The 25,685-nt window shown below is 38.4% G+C and overlaps 1 protein-coding gene across 3 annotated transcripts in view; it reads left to right on the top strand.

Annotated features, from left to right (window-relative positions):
* The window catches only part of LOC139479088 (heparan sulfate glucosamine 3-O-sulfotransferase 1-like), a 275,458-nt gene that overhangs the window by 43,710 nt on the left and 206,063 nt on the right, over positions 1 to 25,685 (top strand). For all 3 annotated transcript variants that reach the window (XM_071261845.1, XM_071261846.1, XM_071261844.1), the window contains exon 2: positions 2,686 to 2,750. The gene's annotated coding sequence lies outside the window, so the exon portion shown is untranslated. The remainder of the gene's footprint in view (positions 1 to 2,685; positions 2,751 to 25,685) is intronic.

The following is a 25,685-nucleotide window of genomic DNA, read 5'->3' as shown; positions in this document are numbered from 1 at the left end:
ATACCAAGTGGGAAACTGAAACATGACTAATACCAAGTGGGAAACTGAGACATAACTGATACCAAGTGGGAAACTGAGACATAACTGATACCAAGTGGGAAACTGAGACATAACTGATACCAAGTGGGAAACTGAAACATGACTAATACCAGCGGGGAAACTGAGACATAACTGATACCAGAAACTTGGGCACTGTGATTAATACCAACTGGGAAAACTAGACATTGTTGCTGTGTAGTGAGAGTAACCATTAAATGATAGATTGATGCACTTTATATATAAACTTTGAATTTGCGGACAAAAGGTTGTATACGAGGGACTTAATCAAGTTTGCAAGGACTGGTAAACACCCTGCTGGGCGCACTGTGAGTTAGTTTATTTCAGTAAAGAGGCCACCGGCCCATTATACAATATGGATACAACAATAGCAGGCGCCAGATAATATAAGGGGTATACATAGTGAAACAATTGAATTATTGCATACATTTGAAAAACTGTTGTCATTTCTTGAAAGCAAGAAAAATATATTTAGCTAATTTATTAATAACCTGTTCATTTTGGCAAGACATAAGAGTGCAAAATTTATCAAATGAAGGTTGTGAATGGTAATAATGCAAAACTTTGTTGGCCTGGAGTGTTAAAGTCTTCCGTGTATTAAACCATGAACCAGAGCTTGAAAAATGTACACCTAAATATTTATACACTGAAACAATTTCAAGCGGACATGTATTTAGAGAAAACAATTCATATTTCTTCAATTGGCCACCTTTGCGAAAGACAATTACTTTGCTCTTGACATTATTTATTTGCAGCTGCCATTTATCACAACATTGGGAAAGTTTATTTAATATCTTTTGAAGACCAATAACTGTACTATCTATTACTACAATGTCATCTGCAAAAAGAAGCATAAATAACTGTAGAGCACCTATACTAATACACCATTGCTTATCTTGTTTAAAAAAAATCTACAGTGTCATTAATAAAGAATGAAAATAAAAATGGTGACAACTGGCAACCCTGTCTAACTCCAAATGAACAGTCAAAGAATTTAGTAAATCCAGGATTCAGAGACACACATGATTTCACATTTTCATACATATTTCTAAGTAATCTAAAAACAGAACCTTTAATATTACCAGTCCAAAGTTTGTTAATCAGAGCATTATGTGACACAGAGTCAAAGGCTGCTTTTATATCAATAAAGGCACAGTATAGTCTACATTTATATAATCTTAGATATTTATCAATAATAGTTTGAAGTATAAATATAATATCCACAGTTTGAAACCCCTTTCTAAAACCTGCTTGTTCAGGGATAATAACATTTCCATCAGTTGCCCAACTGGTGAGTCTAGAGCATATAATTTTAGAAAAGATTTTACCAGATATTTCTTAAAGAGTAATAGGTCTGTAATTACCATGATTACTGTAGTGTCATTTACATTACCCTTTTTATGCAAAGGAAGAATGACACCTAAAGTCCACTCCTCTGGATAAGTACTGCTGGGTGCACTGCTGTGGCTAAAAATGAAACAAAAAGGAAATGGGTCTTCAATGGTGATGTTTGAATACGGACATCATGGTTGTGTTTTGTAGGGCTGTTACGATTCACTCGCGTACATTAAAAAAATACCCATAAGAACATATTTTATGTATAGATTTCTTCATCATGTTCATAAGACAACACTCTTATACTATTTAATTTGACAGTATTGTGGTCACTGGTCAATGTTGCATTTGAGCAGATACTAGTACCTGGATAAATGCAGTATATAAATGAATAATATATTTAAAAATATATTAAATATTAACAAACCATGTCAAATAATTTATGTTGTTGTTGCCTCACTGAACATGTTGAATATGACAAATGATACATCAACTGCTGACTTGTTATCATGGTTATTGTATTCTTGAATTATTATTCGTATTCGTTAACCTATATTCATGATACAAATCGTATTCACCTCATAGTGTATTCGTTGCAGCCCTAGTGTTTTGGACCTTTGGACCTTAAGTTCGGCAAATGTTTTCAGCCTAGTAAGATTTTGATAATGATTGTAATTTTTTCTTCAGATCTAATTGTCAAGTGAGTACTAACTTTGTGGAGCAGTTTTCCTAGAAGCCGGTCCCCTAAAGCATTACAACATTACAAATTGGCACTAGTCCTGTAGTCCTTGTCAAACTGCCCAGTAGCTAAGGTATCATAAGGACTAGTAGAAATTGGAAAATAGAACCATTTTTAAGGGTTTTGCTATATGTTATCATCATAAGAACTAGTGGACTAAAACTGTTAGTTTCTTCCACTGCATTGGCTTCTCATGTTTGAGGGACTTTATACAATTTGCTTGAACTGCTGAATACCTTGAACCTGGACTCCTTTAAGTGAAGCGTTGACTTAATTATCCTGTGGACGACTCCCTACATGTGTCCCCTGTCGTGATACAGCTGGAATATTGCTAACCGCAGCGAGACACCACACTCAGCAGTGCTAAACATGCAGAAAGTAGGTAATATTGACATGTAGCGTAGCATCCCTGTACACACGTTCTCTCACTCTGCACCAGGATAATTCTGTTAATGATTGCATGGAGAATGTTAATTACAGCTGTTTGGCACTCAATTATACAAGAATGTAGTGTTTGGATATTTTATTTCTGATACAGTTTGTTTTATGTGCAGGGAATGGATTCTCAGAATTTTTCTGAACCAAAGTTTGAAGTTTGCTGAAAAAGTTTCAACTGTTGGTAAGTACAACTTATATTTCTCTTCATGCACACACTCCATTTCATACAGACTGGAAGTCATAATGTTTTGTCGATTTATTGATGGTGGTAATTCGCGTTTAAAACAAAAGCTTCAAAATTACTTTTTACTCTCCCGAAAATAAATAAGAGACCCAGCCAAACATGAAAAGTTAGCATCGATTGTTGTCAGAAGACAATGTAATATGAGCAATAATACTGTTTTTTCTGTGCTGTTTGCAAACTTTTTTCACAGAAAGCAACTCCCCTAGAAAATCCACATTTGAGCATGTCCCTGACCTGAAATGATTTTTACCATATGTTTATCATTCATATGAACAGTTATAACTTTCATGATGATTTGTAAATATTTTCCACATGTCTTAAATATGCACAAGGGCCGTTATCATACCTTGTCCTTTGGTAATTGTATATCTTAGTGAAAACAGGAAAAATGACTTTCCATCCCTCACCAAAACAGTTTTTAAATTCAAATGAATTCCAGCAAGTGTAATGTTACTGGGTGCAGAATACAAATTGAGCCAATTAAAACCATATTCAACAATAAATACATGAATAAATTTGTTCACTTCCGCTAAATTTTTTAAAACAAAGTCTTTTTGTTAATAGTTACTGGCCAATATATGCTGCATCTGTGCTTGTGTTTTCTGTAAACAGTCTGTAATATACACAAGAACATTATGGACTGTCATGTAAATTGCCTGTTTTTAGTAGGGGGTGCTTGTGAAGATTACTTACAGATTGGGGGGGCACGGATGGCTGTCGTCCAAGGCGCTGCGATTCGCTGTGCAGAGATGCGTCCCCTCAGCACACCAGAAACCTATGATTGTGGTTTGGAATCCTGGTTCACCCAAATTATGTTTTTATAGGTTTGTCAGCACCATACCCGTGCTTGTGGTTTTCACCGAAGTGGTAAACGTCCGAGACATGCATCACTTCGGGCTTCCCTCCCACATTACGCTGATACGCCGTGAAATAACTGGAATACTGTTAAAAGCGGCGTTAAACCCAACTCACTAACTTACAGATTGGTCTTGACTATGCTCAGAGGGTGCTTATTAGAGAGGGGTGCTTATTAGAGAGGGGTGCTTATTAGAGAAGGGTGCTAATTAGAGAGGGGTGCTAAAGGGCAAGTAAAATGAAAAAATTGATTGTGATTTGGTTATGAATATCAATTTTCCTAGAGGTATTAAGTCAATTTCTGAGAGAAAAAAAATCATAACATTCAAAGGAAGTATTTTAATGTCCAAGTGAAACTGTTGAAGTTGAAGCTTCTAAATCAAACCTCTGTAACTATTTTTTATGACTGGCTTCCAGTTTGGGTACAATAAACCACCTGCTACTTTCGGTCCAATTCCTCACAATGAATGCATGTCAGGAATTAATCCCCTGAGAGGACAACTGTGGGCATCTTCTATGTTGTTGCTAACTCTTGGCATAAGTCGGGACACGGTAATCAAACGGAGGAGCAAACAGAAAAGCCCTGTAATGCGATTAAAAAATTCTGAGGGGACAGCCGGCAGACTTGGCAATCGCCTGATCATTGAAATATTGCATCGTGACAAACAACGGAACCCGTTTTAACCCCAGTGGCGAATTTATTTGGGGGTGACGACTTGGCAATCCATTTTTTATCGTCTGTTTTACGCTATATCCGTTTTTCAAATTTGATTTTGGTCAAGCCTCTGTGATTCAGTATGCCCTAAAGTATTAAAATCTGTAAAGTTGCTTTGTTCAGTTTACTTGTACTACAGTGAATATGGTATCTGTAACATTGAACAGGACTATGATGAATACTCTGCCTCCATAATGATATTAATGTTATGTCTGTGTTGAGGAACCAGAGTCAGCCCCCATGTACAGAGCACGCATTTATTCCCTAACAGACGTGACTGACGGCGCCGGTCTCGCAGTTGTTGCGTTTCAGGGCCTGAATAAGCAAACTGGTGAAACATTTTTTCTAAAAAGACAAAGACGGATAATTGTCAAACGGCTAATGCTTCAGATTTTGCTGGGTCTATAATTGGTTTTCGGGAAAATTAAAAAAAATCTTTGTAAAACATTTACCATGTACTCAAAGAGGCGAAAGACAGATGGTCTTTTTTTATGTAATGTCACCGCTAACATGTCTAACAGCTGTGTGCAGAGTCATCAAGTTGGCCAAACCTTGGTTGTCTCACTTCTACAGGAATAAAAAGCTTTGTTGAAATGATAATTAACAACTTTTAGGAAATTATTTCATCATCGTAACACATGCACGTAACATGTACCCACATCTTGTATATATTACGGCGTGAATCGACACGTATCATGTCACATTTGTTCATGTGATTGTGGAAGATCAAGTTGAAAGAAGAGAATTTTCTCCAAGACAAGAAAGCTGATCAAGTCTGTGATTGTTGGAACTCTCACAACAACTTTAACAAGGTGCAGTGATTTGAAGGTAAGAAAATTAAATATATATTATTTGAATTTAACATGTTCTCCTTATAAGTATATCTCCTAATATATGCCCATATAGTTGTGTTATATATTAGTGATGCAAGGGTTTTGTTTGTTTGCTTAAGTTCATGGTATGAGTTGATGAACACATTCTAACCTGAAGGAATCAAGATAAGTGAGTTCTTGCAGTATTGAAATGAACAGGAAGTTTGGGAAAGGGGAGGTAACTCTTGGTAGCTTGGTGATCCAGTGATCTGCAACATGTGCACAAAGTACTGGTTCTCTCAAGCAGAGATTGTATGACACTTCTCATGAAACACGTCGGCTATGTGCTTATGAATTTATGTCTAGATTAGAAAATTACTCAGTCAGTTTCTTTTATTAAAAGTAAATCTTATCTTCGGTTTTAATTTGATTCTGAGGCTAAATTTGAGATGAAGTGAACTTTTTTTTATATACTGACACAGTGTAATGAAGATAACATTTGGACATCAAGCCCAAGCATGTGAAAAAAGGTTGAAGCATAAATGTTGATAAAAAAACATGTCACCATTGTTCTGAATTGATGAATATTTATATTGTCATTAGATCACTGTCATCGCTTGACATTTATGAAGTCTCCAAAACACTTATTATGCAAAACAAATGTGCTGATCTCAAGGAGTTGAAACCGCAGCCGTGTAATATCAGCTTTTGCTTCACTGCAGTTGAAAATCAGACTTGTTTCCTTTTTTTAACCGTTCAAATTTTCAAAGTTCACTAACATCCTTATAGACCTTAATCAGATCAGTGAAGACTTACATTTCCATTCAGTAGTTCTGTTGTATGTTAAAACAAGTTTGATTGAGTGGAGCTGGAAACATGGTACTACTTGCCTGCTGACATATTTTGATATAATGCCAACTAGAGAAGGGTATTGGTCTGAGTTTGAGATAGAAATTTGTTGCAATAATGATTCATGTATAGTGATACGTACCACAATATATGGCATGCGTTATTTCATCTGTAATTTGTTAGGAACATGAATAGAGAAGCTTTTCCATGTACATCTTTAACAACTTTATAATCGTCTGCCATTTTGTTAGATGTTACTATGGTCACAAAGCATGGATAATGGACATATTTTATGCAGGAAACTGGTTGTGAATAACTTCACTTCTTCAGGAATCAGTTGCTAATTTCTCTACATCATTTTTCGATTTGACTTGTGTAAACTTTCTGAGGCAAGGTACTACTTGACTGATGACTACTTGACTGATGACTGCTGCAGTTTGTGTAGTCAAAGGCCAGGTACTGCTTGACTGATGAAATACTGCTTTATAGTACCAACCAATCCACAGTTTGTGTAGTCAAAGGCAAGGTACTGCTTGACTGATGAAATGCTGCTTTATTATGACTACTGCATTATTGTGCCAACCAATCCACAGTTTGTGTAGTCAAAGGCAAGGTACTGCTTGACTGATGAAATACTGCTTTATTATGACTACTGCATTATTGTGCCAACCAATCCATAGTTTGTTTAGGTTGAGGCATGGTATGAGTTCTTAAGTCCTACATGAAGGAAACAGAAACATGGGTTCAAAGTAAAGTTTGACTGACAGTTTGTAAGATTCAAACTTTCATTTAAAAGCTCATTCATGACAGCTCCACTTTAACAAAATTGTCAAGTAGTTTCAGGAAGTCCCCAGACATGAGATGTCGAGTCAGAGGTGGCTGCTAAGCTTGAAGCTGTCATTTACAAATTTAGTCTTGACAGCTTCATTGAGGAACACAGTGTTAAATGGGTGTTATGCATTTTATCAACTCACGTGACTACTATTGATGAAGAAATATATTCCACAATCTATGATAGATAAGTTTTGGCCATGTGCTTAATATCTTATTTAGTTGTTCATCAGCAGAATAATTGTTCAATGTCTGGAATTTGTGTACTTTGACTATATACTCATGGAAACAAATAAGTATACTGACATCATGCAAGTTGTTTTTTTATCTTGCTCCCTTATTTTTTGCTCTCTGAATATTACAGCAACAGTTGGTTATTTTATTTATTTATGTCATTGGGTGCTCAACGACAGAAGTTTAAATTGATTTAACATGGAGTCTATGGTCAGTTCTGGGAAGTTTGATTCAAACACTGCAGTTTGCATGGGAGTCTCTGGAGGCATTTACACATTGGATGTAACCATGACATTGCACATACACAATGTTTCAGGGCCACTTCTTGTCTGATGAAAGGGGAAGAAGTAGCCCTGAAAAGTTGTGCATGTGTAATAATGAAGTTGTTGTTCACACAGCTCCTTGTAATGACCAGGGGGGCATGGATGGCCTGTTTGTTTGAAGCACCTCAGTTCGCTGTTGCACAAACCTATGATTGTAGGTTCGTTTCTCAGATTGTTTTTGGGTTTGTCAGCACCATACCAGTGCTCGTTGGTTTCTCCAAAGTTGTAAACGTCTGAGACCTGCATCACTTCGGGCTTTCCTCCCACGACATGTGGTGATATAACTGGAATAATGTTAAAAGTGGCGTTAAACCCAACTCACTCACTCACTCACTCACTCACTCACTCACTGTAATGACCAATTGTCTGTTATGTTTATGATGTATACATTCTTGCAGTAACTGTTTTCACTAATTACGCAGATAATGTCTCGGTTTCACTAGAAATGTCACTGAAATTTCTGTATTGATATATCGAATTAAAAGTATTGCTGTGAAATGATTAATAAAATAATTAATTATTCTGTATGTGCATAGATAAAAATTACATATGTAGACCTGCACTTAAACAATTTAAGGCTAAGTTGAACCAGGCAGATCAGTTGAAAGTTTTAATAAGAATCTTCTGCCTTATCATTGTCCAACATAGCCATGGTAATCTTAATAAATGAAAGGGGCGGTCGGGTAGCCTAGTGGTTAAAGCGTTCGCTCGTCACGCTGAAGACCTGGGTTCTATTCCCGACATGGGTACAATGTGTGAAGCCCATTTCTGGTGTCCCCGGCCGTGATATTGTTGGAATATTGCTAAAAGCAGTGTAAAACCATACTCACTCACTAATAAAGGATAACATTTCTGTGGCCATGAAATGTTGATTTAGTATCAAAATATTCATTAATTTATATTGATACAACATCATACAACATCAGCATCATATGCGTTTACCAATACATCGATATAACAATATATGACGACATCCCTAGATTTCACACACGGCATTGATGACATTTGGAATGATGCTGGAAATGGCCCAAATATTGTGGAGCAAAGTTCTTTGAATGTTGCCTGATTTGGTGACAGTGATGAGACTACAGACATGCCCTCTTCCTGTGGTCATGTGTTGGAACAGCGGGAGACTGAAACATGAGGAACGGGAGACTGAAACATGAGGAATGGGGAGACTGAAACATGAGGAACGGGAGACTGAAACATGAGGAACGGGAGACTGAAACATGAGGAACGGGAGACTGAAACATGAAGAACGGGGAGACTGAAACATGAGGAACGGGAGACTGAAACATGAGGAACGGAAGACTGAAACATGAAGAACGGGGAGACTGAAACATGAGGAACGGGGAGACTGAAACATGAGGACTGTTATGACAAGGACCTAGGGACTGCTGGGAATTGTCAATCAATTACATTGTTTTGAAACAATGAAAATTTGCTTTTTTAATTGTTGACAACTTACTCCAGAAAATGTTGAGAAAGTCAACATTTTTTCTTTGTACTTGATTAAGAACATTTTCACTATCATAGAATGTGTTTCTGAAAGTAGTACACAAGACAAGACTTTAATGGTTCACAGAAGTGGTTTTTTTTGGTATGTTACAAGATATTGTAATTAGGCCCTATGACAAAAAGAAATATTTACTGTTTGTTTGATGTAGAAAATTTTATCTTTTATTTTTTGTTTCCAGTTTGAGAGGTCTAATCTCTAGTTTGAAACACAGCAGGTCAATCTCCTAATTCATTGTTACCACATGGGTTTGCCCAGCATGCTCGGAAAACGCAACTCAAAGCAATTTACTTGTCACCTTACAATTTCATAGAATTTTTTCAAGAATTTTTAATGATAATCATTTTGACACAAAGCCCTGGGAAGGGCCCAGTAATTATTAATTTGCAGTGTCTCATCCTTACATAATGGGTCACGCTGACCTGTCTTCATGTCCTCATTAAAAGCTTCCGATAGAATTACGAGATAGAAACATGTACGTGCGTTACAGCTGATATCGCTGACCTCACTGGAAGGTCACCAGGAGCAATCCTATAATTATGCATGTATCAAGCACCCCTGACTGTAAAAGTCCAAATATCAATATCTCGAGACATAAAGAGCTATGGAGATATGATTTAGAGGCTCTCCCTGTCTCATCCCACACTTAGTGAATGGCCTGGCCTGGGGTTTTGATGGTGGGGCAAATGTACTGTGAATGAAATATGGAGGCCTTCATACAGATTGAAGATGTGTTGAGTTTTTGCTGTGTTTGTGTAAAATATATGGTTTTGCTGGGAAGTTGTGTTTGATGTGGTTTTGAGGCAATGAATGAAAGAAAAATTATTATCGTTTTTTGAGATGAACGTTACTGGAATTTCCTTTGATGATGGCTCATGGAATTGGAATCAGTCGAAGCATCATCCTTGTTAGACTTGGGGAAACTTCTCTGATGCCATGCTTGTTTAACCAATGTGTATTAATGGTAGTTTGGACAGTGGTGCATATGATTATTTTTCACTTTGCTTGGTTGTGTCTTTTCTGTTTGATTATTGTCCTGGAACATTTCTCCAAGTGCTCTTAATTATATATTTCACATTATTTGATTATTCATTAACGTGATGGTGATCTTCGGGTCAGTTTAATCCAAAACTATAAGTTTGGATAAACTAAACTAAATCAGATAAAGCAATTGATAAATTATTGTAGTTTCCAGTTCCATGCCATGTTAGATTGGTTTTGTGGAAACAGAATCTTCCTCCTTTGGGGGTAGAGGTGGGAAGGGGGGGTGGGGTGTCCAACCCATGTCTTCAGGGCACACCAAATGTTCTGACCCTGTGAAGATCTTGGTTACGATTGGTCTTCAGCAACCTCTACTTTTCATAAGAGGTGACCAAAAAGATCAGGTGGTCGGACATGGTGGTGACTTGGTTGATGCGTGTCATTGTTTCCCAATTGATACTCATGATGTCAATCACTGGATTGTCTGGTCCAAACTCAATTATTTACAAACTGGCATGATGTAGCGGTAATATTGCTGAGTAAGACATTAAACAAACAAATGAACAAATAGAGGACAAAGTTCATTTGTGTGACTGGCTCTTAAACCTTAAAATTGACTTTCAGTTAGAAAAAACAACATACTCTAAAATGGCTGTATTTTTCTGTTGTAATATATGGAATCCATTGGACGTACACAGGTAACCGAACGGTTTTTAGAATCACTGTGTTTGGGACATGCATTGTTTCATGACCTTTGTATTGCTATATCAATCACACCCTTCCTCCTCTAGTTACCCACCAAGTTAGACTTGGGGCTGATATGAATGTCAGAAACACCACCACATTGGACCAGCTCCTTGAACATGGCCGAAGTCTGACCACCTTGTAGCATTTCTATTTACCTAATAATTTGTACAGGAAAACACGTGTATTGACAATACTTTCCTCACAACTTCATAATATTTTGAAACAGAACCCAAAACATGTGTAAAGTGACATTTCCAAAACAAAAACACCCATTTGACGAGAGTGTCATGCCAAAATAGGGAAATAAACGTAGATATGGTACTTTGATTGAAGTGGCTGTGAACTAATGGTATATTTGTGGTTTCACCACATTGAAGAGTTCCGCCTGAGTCAGAGATCTGTGGAGAAGGCCATTTCATGGACTGTGTCGGGTTGGGTATTATCTTATGTTGGTTTATTTATCTGATTTTGCTGGAAGGCATAGAGTGGCAATGTATAATGCATAGCTTTGTGGAGTATTTGTGGATTACAGTAAATGTACATTTTGCAGATGTCAGATACTTTGTGAATCTGGGGGTGGTGAGGTAGCCTAGTGGTTAAAGTGTTCGCTCGTCACGCTGAAGACCGGGGTTCAATTTACCATATGGGCACAATGTATGAAGCCAATTTCTGGTGTCCCCCGTCGTGATATTGCTGGAATATTGCTAAAAGCGGCATAAAACAATACTCACACACTTTGTGAATCTGAAAATGCGTACAACACCCGCATAAATATTTTGTGTAGACTTCAGCAGTAATAGTGACCCTTTATTTATTTTGATTAAAGTTTGCCATTGTCACGAAAGAAATACCAATTTGAACCCACAGGTTGTAAAATAATGGAAAAGTAAAAAAATATTGACTGACTGACCCAGGTTTTGAGAAGTGCCTTTATGTAATTGAAACCACATCTTTTATCGTGGTTGTGTCTGAAGAGTTGAAGAGGGTTCGGGACTATGATTTGGAAGACCTCCCTTGTCTCTCTCTGATTGTTTTGGGCAGATAGGTAATTAATGTTGACGCTAATGGTGCTAATGACTCCAATGCACCCCTGACATGAAATGTTTTTAACAGTGAACTCCATTGTGTGAGAAGACAAGCACTAGTTGCAATAACAGTCTGAATGTGTGAACCTTCTCATTAGCTGTAATGAGAATTCTATTACTCTAATCTCACATACTTGTAATATTTCTTATCGTAGGACTTGCCATATGTAAGACCCACAGGTCAAACAGTTTTTCATAACTTTTGTAATGGTTAACACATTCCCATTTTCCACTTTGAGTTTTAGCCATGAAATGTGCCATCCTCAAGGTTTTTCTTCCGTGGCATCTAAAGTTTAAAATGTTTAGGGAGGAGCGACGTTTTGTTATGAAAGTTTAAAGTTTGACAGTTTAAAGAAATGATTATTTATGTTATACATATCTGGTTATTATGGGAACATACCCTCCGAGGCTTATCATAAAAGGAACGTTAACACAGGGTGTGGCTTAACTGAACGTTTAGATACACACCCACTCTTCTAAACATGCATTCCCGCATACATGAAGTAAGCAAGAAAAATGTCATGAAATGGTCACAAATTAGGCACTTACACATTTTCATTTCAATTTGCACTCGTTCCCTTTGAAACAGACCCATTTTTTACACGTCTTTTGAAATTTAAACAAGGGCGGGTGTGTATTTTTTAAGGCAGATGTTTTTCACATTGTGCCAGCTTGAAGATGGTCTGCCACCGGGATGTGTGTGAGCATCAGATTACATGTTGTTTATAAGCAGGATCCTTCTGATTTCAGCCCATGATAAACTGATTCTGAGAAATGCTATCTTTATGGTAACTCATTAGAAGCAGTCACCTTGAGGAGAGATATACGGGCTGCTGGTGGAGGCGCTGATGTGCTTAGATAAACAACAAGTTGCACATGCATGTGTTTCCCTTATCAGGAGCTCACACCATCCTAAACACTTAATTCCTTTCTCAAGATCTCAACAAAAGGTCACGGCCCGCTGTAGTTCGAGGGCATCATGGATGAGGTTGAATCGTTGGTGCACTATCAGGCAAGGCCAAAACTTTCGGTGGGGAGAGGCTCACTTGTGAAGATCCAGGGTAGAATAGGTCATTCTTGCCGTATAAGGCGACTATGCTTGTCATAAGAGGCGACTAACGGGATCGGGTGGTTAGGCTCGCTGACTTAGTTGATGCATGTCATCGATCCCAATTGCGTTGATTGATGCCCATGATGTCAAGCACTGGATTTTCTGGTCAAGACTTGACTATTCACAGGCCGCAGTCAATAATGCTGAGTGCGGCATTAAATAACTAAGAAAGAAACAAACTTGCCAGGGCCTCTTTCTAATAAACTCATCTTGACTCCACAACTGTTAGTGTTAGGTCTTTGAAAGGCATTTAAAAGTGATACACATAAGGAAAAAAATATAGGGATGTCAACTTCTTTATTATGAGGAACACAATGTGTTCCCAATGAGGAATCCAATGTGTTCCTCATAATAAAGAAGTTGACATCCATATATTCTCTTCCTTCCACAACTGTTGTAAGTCAGTGTTGATTTAGAGGAGTTACGCTAAGAATTATGCATGAGTTACTGGACATTCACAAAAGTACCTGGACATTCGGTACAAGTAATGGACAACTAGCAAAGCTGGCGAGTATGCTTCTTTGTAATGATTGTCCAGGTATGTGTGGCGGACCCATGACGCTAAAATTAAAATTTTGATTAAGCACAACAGTGCTAAATGTACATTTTCACACTGTTTCCAATTCTATCACTATGTTTCATGATGCTTTCACTTTAAGCTCTTCTTAGTGCTAAGATCACTTTGTGGACCAAGGCCCTGAACTTAAATGTTTTAGTATTGTGAATACACAATGCCATTTAGAATGTGGTCAAATGTAACAAATGTTATATTTGGGATAAAGTACAGATTCTCATACTTTTTTTGCAGACTCAACCCCAAATAAGTACGAGAATCTGTACTTTACTAAGAACGTGTTATCCCAAATATAACATTTGTTACATTTGACCACTTTATAAATGGTATTGTGTATTTATAGCTTTCGGCCATGGGAGCCGTGCCAATTTACACTTGTCAGGGGGGTACTCAAAGTACATGATCTAGACTACCTGTTGTCAGACTTTCATTTTTGTTGAAGCCTCATTGGCTGTGTGGGTTAGATTGCTGACTTTGTGTGCTGGCGATTAGATGCCTCACCCTGGCAAGTGTGGGTTCGAATCCCGCACGGGACTCAGCCCCAAAAAAGTATGACAATCTGCACTTTACTGAGAAAGTGTTATCCCAAATATAACATTTGTTGTCTTAGTATTGTTGTCATTAACTTTAAGTCTTTGTTTAAGGGCCAGAAAGAAATTTGGAAACACTTGTGTTAGTGGTGTTGTATGATGGGTTTTTTAGGAGGTATCAGCAGTGTTGCTGTTGCTGTTGCTGTCGCTGATGTTTGTTTTGGTGGGCAGTAGGCTGTCTTTAGTCATGCCTTCCTGAGTTTGGTTTGCCATTCCTGCTGGCATTGGGTGACATGGAACCGGATGCATGTGTTGAATTGATAAAATTAAATTTAATTCAATAAACTGGTAATTGTTAATTTTGGAAAGTTCCCACGATGCTTGCTAATTGAAGAACTAGAGAAACACTGAACCACACATGACAATTTGAAGGGCAATTTAAAACTGATTTCAGTGAAACAATGAAAAACCAAAAAAGTCTTAACAAAGGAAACAAGTGCAAAATCAAAACAATTAAAAAACAAGAAAACCCTGAAGAATGGTAATCATGAAAAATGTCCATTGTTTGCTTTCTAATTAACGTCACTTCCAGCAGAATTCGCATACATCAGATTTGCCAGTTAGTTGTGTTATTCCGATTCCTTGAGGCACAGCAAGAGTGGAACGCCTTTCCTAGCAGTAATGTTTATGATTCTGCTGAACACTCTTCAAAAATCATTTCCTTAAAATGTTGTGAATTTTTAAAATTTGTTTATTTTGAGGTATTTGTCACACATGTAGAAATACAATACGAGTCCTTGAAAACTTTCTTTTGAACAAGAAAACCCATGGCGAGTTTGTTGCACATAATGCTGACTTGGCATAAAAAAGAGCTTGACTTACTGCCATGTGTTTCCCATGTGATAAGTGCAGTGACATTTTACAATCGGAAGTTGACACTGGCATTTTGTTTTTTACTGCTTTTGGAACACTTGGTTTGTTCTGTTTTTTCACTTCTTTGGTGATAGAGTGTGCATCTTATTTGATTATTTGGCTCTGAGGGAAATAGGCCTGTGTTTAAGAACTAATAAATGAAATTTGGATAATTGTCTTGGGGTTGTGTATTAGCATTCTCATTTGGCGCCATGTCTCAAGAAGGACTTTGTTGTGTGTATACCATAATTTGAAGAAATTGCAAAAAGTAGCTGTTGTAGACTGTGAAGTGACAATTTTTCGTAGCCAAAAGGAAAAGACTCTGTATGATTGATAGTGCTGCTGTGAATATGTAAAGAACAAATATGGATGTCTCAAAGGATTTAGAAAACTGACTTGATTAATGATGATAGACAAATAGAGAACATAATTTGGTCTTAGCAACAGAAGTTCAAACTTCTAAGGTAGCAACAATTTGGTTTAAAGGGGCGGGAGCAGGATTTTGCTTTTAGATAATCCTTTTTTTAATGTTTTTTTCTCTAACATCAGTGCTTAAATTTTAAAATAAATTCTTCTCAATATTTCAATACACACTTTCTTCAAGAATGGTGCACACTGCAATAAGAGGTAAAAATAATTCAGTAAGACAGTTTGATTATTTGTTTTGGAAACAATTCTGTTTTGAAACTGAATAGATATATCATGTCATCAGCATACTTCAATTCTTTTCCTCTTTCTCAGCCAATTACTATGAGGCTGTGTTACAGTATACAAGAGTATAAATTATACTGTGTAATAGTGTGTAATATAACAGGGCTTTCATTGAAATGATAAACATTTGCTTGTGTGTAGCTCTGTTTATAAGTTTGATGTTGTTTTGAAAAACAAGGGGATAAACTTTTGTCATTACTTGGGACGAATTTGTCTTAATTGTTGCACTAGAGTCCTAGATAGTATAATATTGTTATTATTGAACAAACCTATTTGGCATCTTCCATTGGCCCAGTTGATAACCAGAGTTTGATGTTGAATGATAAAAAGAAATAAATTGGGGTGAACTTTGTGATTAATTGGGATGAACTTTACAATCAATTGTACAGGGTAATACTTAATTGTTTGCCCTAGATATACTCCTGTGTAGAAATATGGTCATCATATCATAATTATCAATGCGAAGTTTACACAATATACAGCTTTTCCATTGGACAAGAGGCTGGTCACATGACCGCGTAACTGAAGTTCATATGCATATGAACGACACATTTTGATGTTCATAGGTTGTTCACAAGACTATTCTTGAAATGACAAAAACACTGACGGACTCCTTCACATTCCTGGGGAAATCTCAATGAATTCCCTTGTGACGGATGCATACAGAATAGTTGTTTCTGAACATTTAGACCCTTTAAAACTTGGTGTTCAAGATTAGTCTACATTCGTAAAAGTCTGAAAGTTTAGCTGCAGTTACGTTCACAAGTATCCTCGCTACAACCCATCCTAGTGAAGAATTGCACAACTTTCATAGTATTGACTGGATCTGTGTCCAGATCGACAGGAACAGTCTACAGCTATCTATGAATTTTCCTCAGCATCTGTTTGACACATTTTTATAATCATCTTTCATTGATCGGCCAATTGATAGATGATGAGTAACTCTTGTAAATGCCACAGGTTCATTACAGCCTTCAGAAATCTCTCCTTACATTTATCGTGTCGGCCATTTTGACCCAATGTAAATGTATGACGACACATTGTCATTGTGACTGACTTACTGAGGTAGTTTTTAACAGACCTTTCTCATCTAATTATGATATTGTTTGAATCTATTTGTTGTAACCAAATTACAAAAGATGATACATGTACTATAGAGCAGTTTGAGCATACATTCATGTTACCTCTCTTTTGGGGGAACTATTTTATACTCTGATACGCATTCTAAACAAAATTATGTTTCAATCCTTTGAGGTATAAACTAGTGAAGTAAAAGCTTATTAAAATTGACTTTCACTTATGTGAGTCCATTGGAGTATGAACCTTTGTAGAGTGAGGGCCAAACATTGTATGAAGTCGGAGCTCGCAGTTTGGCTCGTACTCCAATGAACTCATTCAAAGTGAAAGTCAATTCTTAGTTATATCACCTTCCATGCTAGGTAAAGACCTATATGGTCTACTGGATAGACACACGCACGCACGCAAGCATGCATGCTCACACGCACACACACATGCACACATGCACAGAACTTGCAACAGTGTGGAACACACTTCCATGTATCTGCACACGCTGACCCCCTACATGCACATCCCCATAAACTGATGCACATACACTAACCTCAAACATAGTTTACACATTTCTAGAAACACTCAATTCACATAGACTGCCTCTGTCGTCTAGTGGTAGAGCTTTCGATCCCTGACCGCGTCATACCAAAAGATGTTAAAATATGGTACTTGTCGTTACTCTGGCTTGTGCTCGGCATTAAGGGGCTAAAACAAGGATCATAGTCAGTTTACTGAGTCTGAGTATGATATCCATGTTAAACTGCAGCATGGTATCTCGGTGAGTGAGTGAGTTGGGTTTTATGCCACTTTTAGCAATATTCCAGCAATATCAAGGCGGGGGACACCAGAAATGAGCTTCACATATTGTACCCATGTAAGAAAATCGAAACTGGTGTGACGAATAAATGCTTTAACTACTAGGCTACCCCACTGCACCATATCTCAGTGGGCTAACACTATAAAACATGCACTGGTCCGGTCTAGAACAAGCGGACACACCATATCTCAGTGGGCTAACACTATAAAACATGCACTGGTCCGGTCTAGAACAAGCGGACACACCATATCTCAGTGGGCTAACACTATAAAACATGCACTGGTCCGGTCTAGAACAAGCGGACACACCATATCTCAGTGGGCTAACACTATAAAACATGCACTGGTCCGGTCTAGAACAAGCGGACACACCATATCTCAGTGGGCTAACACTATAAAACATGCACTGGTCCGGTCTAGAACAAGCGGACACACCATATCTCAGTGGGCTAACACTATAAAACATGCACTGGTCCGGTCTAGAACAAGCGGACACACCATATCTCAGTGGGCTAACACTATAAAACATGCACTGGTCCGGTCTAGAACAAGCGGACACACCATATCTTAGTGGGCTAACACTATAAAACATGCACTGGTCCGGTCTAGAACAAGCGGACACACCATATCTCAGTGGGCTAACACTATAAAACATGCACTGGTCCGGTCTAGAACAAGCGGACACACCATATCTCAGTGGGCTAACACTATAAAACATGCACTGGTCCGGTCTAGAACAAGCGGACACACCATATCTCAGTGGGCTAACACTATAAAACATGCACTGGTCCGGTCTAGAATAAGCGGACACACCATATCTCAGTGGGCTAACACTATAAAACATGCACTGGTCCGGTCTAGAACAAGCGGACACACCATATCTCAGTGGGCTAACACTATAAAACATGCACTGGTCCGGTCTAGAACAAGCGGACACACCATATCTCAGTGGGCTAACACTATAAAACATGCACTGGTCCGGTCTAGAACAAGCGGACACACCATATCTCAGTGGGCTAACACTATAAAACATGCACTGGTCCGGTCTAGAACAAGCGGACACACCATATCTCAGTGGGCTAACACTATAAAACATGCACTGGTCCGGTCTAGAACAAGCGGACCCACCATATCTCAGTGGGCTAACACTATAAAACATGCACTGGTCCGGTCTAGAACAAGCGGACACACCATATCTCAGTGGGCTAACACTATAAAACATGCACTGGTCCGGTCTAGAACAAGCGGACACACCATATCTCAGTGGGCTAACACTATAAAACATGCACTGGTCCGGTCTAGAACAAGCGGACACACCATATCTCAGTGGGCTAACACTATAAAACATGCACTGGTCCGGTCTAGAACAAGCGGACACACCATATCTCAGTGGGCTAACACTAAAAAACATGCACTGGTCCGGTCTAGAACAAGCGGACACACCATATCTCAGTGGGCTAACACTATAAAACATGCACTGGTCCGGTCTAGAACAAGCGGACACACCATATCTCAGTGGGCTAACACTATAAAACATGCACTGGTCTGGTCTAGAACAAGCGGACACACCATATCTCAGTGGGCTAACACTATAAAACATGCACTGGTCCGGTCTAGAACAAGCGGACACACCATATCTCAGTGGGCTAACACTATAAAACATGCACTGGTCCGGTCTAGAACAAGCGGACACACCATATCTCAGTGGGCTAACACTATAAAACATGCACTGGTCCGGTCTAGAACAAGCGGACACACCATATCTCAGTGGGCTAACACTATAAAACATGCACTGGTCCGGTCTAGAACAAGCGGACACACCATATCTCAGTGGGCTAACACTATAAAACATGCACTGGTCCGGTCTAGAACAAGCGGACACACCATATCTCAGTGGGCTAACACTATAAAACATGCACTGGTCCGGTCTAGAACAAGCGGACACACCATATCTCAGTGGGCTAACACTATAAAACATGCACTGGTTCGGTCTAGAACAAGCGGACACACCATATCTCAGTGGGCTAACACTATAAAACATGCACTGGTCCGGTCTAGAACAAGCGGACACACCATATCTCAGTGGGCTAACACTATAAAACATGCACTGGTCCGGTCTAGAACAAGCGGACCCACCATATCTCAGTGGGCTAACACTATAAAACATGCACTGGTCCGGTCTAGAACAAGCGGACACACACACATGCATGCATGTTCCTACAATTGCAATAATCTTGAACACGACGTTAAACCCTAATTTAACCTCACCTCTGATAAATCGTGTAGGTACAACACTTCTGTGTTTGGGATATTATCCGATTTATTCAACTTTCTTGCAAGTGCCATGAGCCTTACTACTACGATCTATGCACCTTGTCAATCAGGTTTATCACAGCCATTATGGATAAATGAAAAAATGGCTTGTAAACAGTGGACCACTTAACTCAAATAAACTCCTGACAAAAACATAGTGTTTCATTTGTTCCCTGGGGGATGAAAAATATGCAATACTTTGATTTCAATTATTTATCATGACACATTGTTTATCCTCAGTAAACTGCTGTCAAGTGGGGTTTTGTTCTTGATTTATGATAGCTGTCTTGAAATATTCTGAATATTTGTATAAGAGTTATATTTAAGTGGCAATTAAAGGTATTTATGCTGTGGCTGATAGTAACTGTGTCATATTTATACTTGAAGGCATTGCAACTATTTGAACAATTTAGGAGAGGTGTTCTTTCACACAGAATTTGTTATTTCCAAGATTTTCAGTTGTTTTTTAATGCCTCAGGCAGAGTTAACATCAACAACAACAAATATAAAGACAGGCAGACATAACAGTGGCATTAACACTCACTCACCCACCCACAACCCCCCACACACACACCCACACACACACCCACACCCACACCCACACCCACACCCACCCACACCCACACCCACTCCCACACACACACACACACACACACACACACACACACACACATATACACATAGGCAGACAGATATAACATGGACTTTAATAAGGAGAGGCAGACAGGTAGCCATATACTGTATAGCTGCAGCATGTTATACTAGAGACAAGGACCTCACTCACTCACTCACTCACTCACTCACTCACTCACTCACCCAGTAATTTCAAACCACAGGTTACCAGCTTGGTGCTTCTGTACACCTGCAGTGTGTTGTACTGGAGACAAGACATAAAACACTCACTCACTCACTCACACTCACAGACCTCGCAATGAATGATGCAGTACATTAGCACTGACATGCATGCATCAAGGAAAGAGAAAGTGTCAACTTACAGCCATATCTGTGGATCCGTGCCTTTGCAATACATTACAATTAACTGATAATGTTTTTAAAAAAATGCAGATGATAGACTTCAACAAAGTAATCCATATCTCGGCCTGTTTTTTTTAGCAAATTTGAAATTTATGTAAAAAGCAATTAAAGTAGAACCAGTGATAGAAAAATTAATGGCTTATAAAAAATTGAATATTTATGTGTTGACAATTTGCCAAATTATTTTTAGCTTGATTACATAGTACGCTACTCTTCCATTATGTATATTGGAGGAACTGGTCCCTGTTAAGATGCAGAGGGTACTGATGGACGAGGATGCTGGCAGGGTGATAATGGCCACTCAGGACCCAGGTGCAGCCAGGAGGCTGCCATCTTGGGGCACCACACGTCTAAAAATGTTCCTCCTCAGGAAAAAAGTCCAGATGTGGTCAAGAATATTTATGGGAAACAATTCCTTTGAATGTCCATGGTTAGTCGGACTATCACATCAAAGGGGGGCTGTAAAATGGATGTTGTCTTTTCAGCCTGGTGTGCTTGCTTACGGCATGGGAATGTGTGTGAACCAGTGACTATACATCTTATTGCAGTCCGCCATCAGTTGTAATGTATGTTCACATTTGGGGTTTCAAGTCTGGTTTGCTTCTAAAAAAAAATTTTTTCTGTTGCTCTGGTCTTTGTCAACGATTTGCTGAATATTAACAGTGATTTCCATGAGTTATTGAAAATATTTTTTATTGCCACAATACTACAACCAAAGATACAGTATGCTCTGAAATTTTTAATTTTTAAAAGTATTTGTCCATGAGAGAAGTTGAACATTAATTATTTATTTAATTATTAGAACTTAACTAATTAGCACAATACCGATGGAATTTTAATAACCAATGGCAGGAAACAACAAACTAAGAAGATGTCAATGGAATTACCATGAAATTAGAACCGTATGTGACTGTTTTCACAATAGGAAACTACAGAGTTCATTAAACCACTACTCATTATATGTTAAAAAACAAGGGCAACATCCAAAACCATCAAGTTTGTTTGTTTGTTTTGTTTTGTTTGTTTGTTGTTTAACGCTGCACTCAGCTATATCCCAGCTATAAGACGGCCATCTGTAAATAATCGAGTGTGGACCAGACAATCCAGTGATTAATATCACGAGCACCGGTCCACGCAGTTGGGATCGATGACATGCATCAACCAAGTCAGTGAGCCTGACCACCCGATCCCGTTTGTCGCCTCTTACGACAAGCATAGTCGCCTGTTATGCCAAGCATGGGTTGCTGAAGATCTATTCTACCCCAGATTTTCACGGGTCCAAAACTCTCAAGACTTCTACTGCAACAATTACGCTTCAAGAAATGAATTATGAAAAAATCTTTTGTTTTTTATTGTAAAAATATATTTTCTTCTGAAACATATTTTCTTTTTAAACTATTTCCTATGATGTCCAATGCTGATACAAGAATGATTATGATACTCATGTTTAGCTTCAATAATGACATTTCCTATGTACTCAATTACTGACTTTTTTGTTATAGTATGCAATGAACTTTATCTTTTAAGAATTATTGGTTTCACTTGCAACAACTCACATGTTCAATTAAGAGTCCTTGTAGATATGTGGGGCTGCGTTTATTTTTCTGTGGAATTTGTAGGTGTGCCTGATCATGAGATTATGTCTGCAGATGTTTAAAGGGTGTGGTTTCTTATCATTGTGTACAGTTCAGGGCTTCATTCCACAAAGTGAGTGCTATTGTAATTCACATACCTTAACATAGACTTACGACAGTTCCAGCGCTATGATCATTTTGTGGAACTGCACCGGGTCAGGATCTTCTAGTCTTCATGATGTCAGTGCTAAATTATTGAAAAAAGTTCTAAAAAAACCCCTAACTTACACACTGTCTCCAGGTTTATTATTCCCCGCCACGAAGTGGAAGGGGGATATAGGAATGGGTGCCGTTTGTCCATCCTTCTGTCCTCCCGTCCTTCCTTCCTTCCGTCCGTCCGTCTGTCACATTTCGTTTCCGCAGCAGATCCCTACCATATTTCTTCACCAAACTTGGCACATAGATAGATCTAGTGGTGAACTGGTGCCTTTTGATAGTTTGGGATTTAATTTTTTTTATTTTTTGAGTTTCCATGGCAACAACTTTGATTTAGACTGAAAATGGCAGTAGTCCTCGTTTCCGGAGCAGATCTTGAAAACCGTACCATATTTCTTCACCAAACTTGGCTCATAATGTCATCTCACAGTATTGAATACATTTCCTTTCTTGTTGTGAAGTTCTGCATTGCTTGAGTGTATGTTCCTCCAAAAGTGTCATGGACACAGATGTTGCATTCACTGACTAACTTCATGCAGAAACACAACTCATTACAAATACAACTGTGTAACTGATCTTAAACCTACTCAATTGTATAAACACTATATATTCTTGTCAACCATATTCTGCACTTCACTTTGTAGATAAGGGTGTTAGAACCTACACCGAAACCATCGCTCCTATTTGTAATAAAGAAATTGTTCGTCCATATGTCTCATCCTTACTCATTACAAATTCAGTTACATATTCTATCATAAACTGCAGATGGCAAAACAACACCAGTAATAACTATTTTTAGTGCTGCAATTAGGCTATTTACAAAAAGGCCTAGTGAACATAGTTCACAGGAGCTAATGCATTGCACACAACCGGACATGTCATATTGGTGTGGGATGTGAGTATTTCATGCTTTTTGAAATGAGAATGAGCATCCCCAGTCTATAGGCACGATACCTGTGCTTGTTTCTTCACTGTGGTAATCAGTCAAACTGAGTCACCTGGGTCTGTCATACCACATTAAGCTGTCATGTTTGGGACTTCATTAAACCTAAATCACTCACAAACTCAAGAAGCATTATATCATTTAAGGAATTACTCTCAGTAGTTATTGGGGCGGTCGGGTAGCCTAGTGGTTAAAGCGTTCGCTCATCACGCCAAAGACACGGGTTCGATTCCGACATGGGTGCAATGTGTGAAGCCCATTTCTGGTGTCCCCCACCTTGATATTGCTGGAATATTGCTAAAAGCGGCGTAAAACCATACTCACTCACTCACTCAGTAGTTACTGAATCCAGTGTGAGCGTCTTGGTTGGAATACACTGCTTTGCAATATTCCAGTCATAAGAGGGAGGGACACAAAATAAACACACACATAAAACTAGACTTGCACAAGTCTCTAAGGCAATAATTATTAGTTTAAAACATAATTTCAAGATTTTATGAATGATAAGAATAAGTTGTCCTATAAGAGACCGTTATTAGTCCATTATCTAGACTTGCCTATTTGGAGGTTAGACTAAACGTCCATGGACTTATCTTTCAGTACAGGCTAACATAAACTAATATGGGGAATTAGGTGTTTGGTGCAATAAGGGAATGCTCTCACCAACCCCTTGCCTACTCAGGGCTCGATTTAGCTGTATGAAACATACTCCAGTGCAACCTATTATTAAAACATGCAGCCTAGTATTTAAGTCAACCTGCACCAAGTGCATGTCAAAAAATGATAAATTCTTGACAAACCTTAATTGTCCACAAAGTATTCATTTTTGAACATGCTCAATAGCTTTAAGATTTTTTTACCAAACTTCATTATGTTATGTGTGATTTGACTTGCTTTCTTGGGCTTGACATCAACAAACTGTGGGTACTTCAAGATGTAAGTATTAGGCTGTAGCTCCATCTTGTAATGAAGGGGCACGGGTGGCCCAGTCGTCTATGGTGTCGTGATTCGCTGTGCAGAGTTCTATCCCTAAGGCACGCCAGAAATTTATGGTTGTGGGTTTGAATCCCGGTTCGCCTCGATTATGTTTCTAGGTTTGTCAGCACTATATCTGTGCTCAAGGGTAAACGTCTGAGACCTGCATCACTTCGGGCTTTCCTCCTACATTAAGCTGACATGCCGCAAATAACTGGAATACTGTTCAAAGCGGCTTTAAACCCAACTCACTCACTCACTCATCTTGTAATGATGTTGACCACTGTGTCATGTTATGGTATTAAGACTATCCAACTCATGATAATTATTATGCATATGACAGGTTGTCATTGACGACACAGTCATCAGATGTCTCAGATTATTTTCATGCATCTACGTTTCAATTTTGATAAATTTATGGGACCGTGTTCGATTCCCCACTTGTGTTCAATGTGTAAAGCCCATTTCTGGCATCCCCCACCATGATATTGCTTTAATATTGCTAAAAGTGGTGTAAAACCATATTCACTCACTCACTCACTGTTAATTGTGTTCACAAGAACCAAGGTTCTACTGTCTCCATGCACTGTGAGATAAGTTTCAAACTATGTAAACGAATTGGTCTAGACAGTTTGAAAAAAAAAGAATTGTATGTAAAAAGAGAATTAAATTTGTGCAGCACAGCTGGTGCCATTGGACCAGTGGGGCTGACACTGTAAATATAAGAACTTTTTCACATAAGGTCAGAAAATCCCAACATATTGAAATTGATGTTCTGCAGTTAAAGTAAAACATTAATATTTGCTGGACATCTTGTCTTAGCAGGACTTGACTTGGAAAACAACGGCAGTTGTTGGATTTTAAGAATAAACCAAAAATAGTTTCCAAGCAGCAGCGTTGAAGTGGAAGCATTGAAATAGCACATAATCAAAAAGTGTGTCTCCACTTATCTAAGCATTGAAGTGAAAACACACATCATGTATCATTCAAGATGGGAATTATTTCCCTAGGCACCAGATTTTTTTGGCTTGTGGTAGAGTAGAAGTGATAGTGGTGGCAAGATACATTCGTACTTGAATAAGGGGCAACTTGGTACAAGAGATTTCACGACGAGTCGTCTCCCTTGAATGGATAAATCCCGTTTTG

The sequence above is a fragment of the Haliotis cracherodii genome, unplaced genomic scaffold (genome assembly GCF_022045235.1).
Source record: "Haliotis cracherodii isolate W230 unplaced genomic scaffold, xgHalCrac1.p SCAF_4, whole genome shotgun sequence".
Lineage (NCBI taxonomy): Eukaryota > Metazoa > Mollusca > Gastropoda > Lepetellida > Haliotidae > Haliotis > Haliotis cracherodii.
Note: the sequence above shows the minus strand (reverse complement) of the source record. Positions and strands in the feature narration are given on the sequence as shown.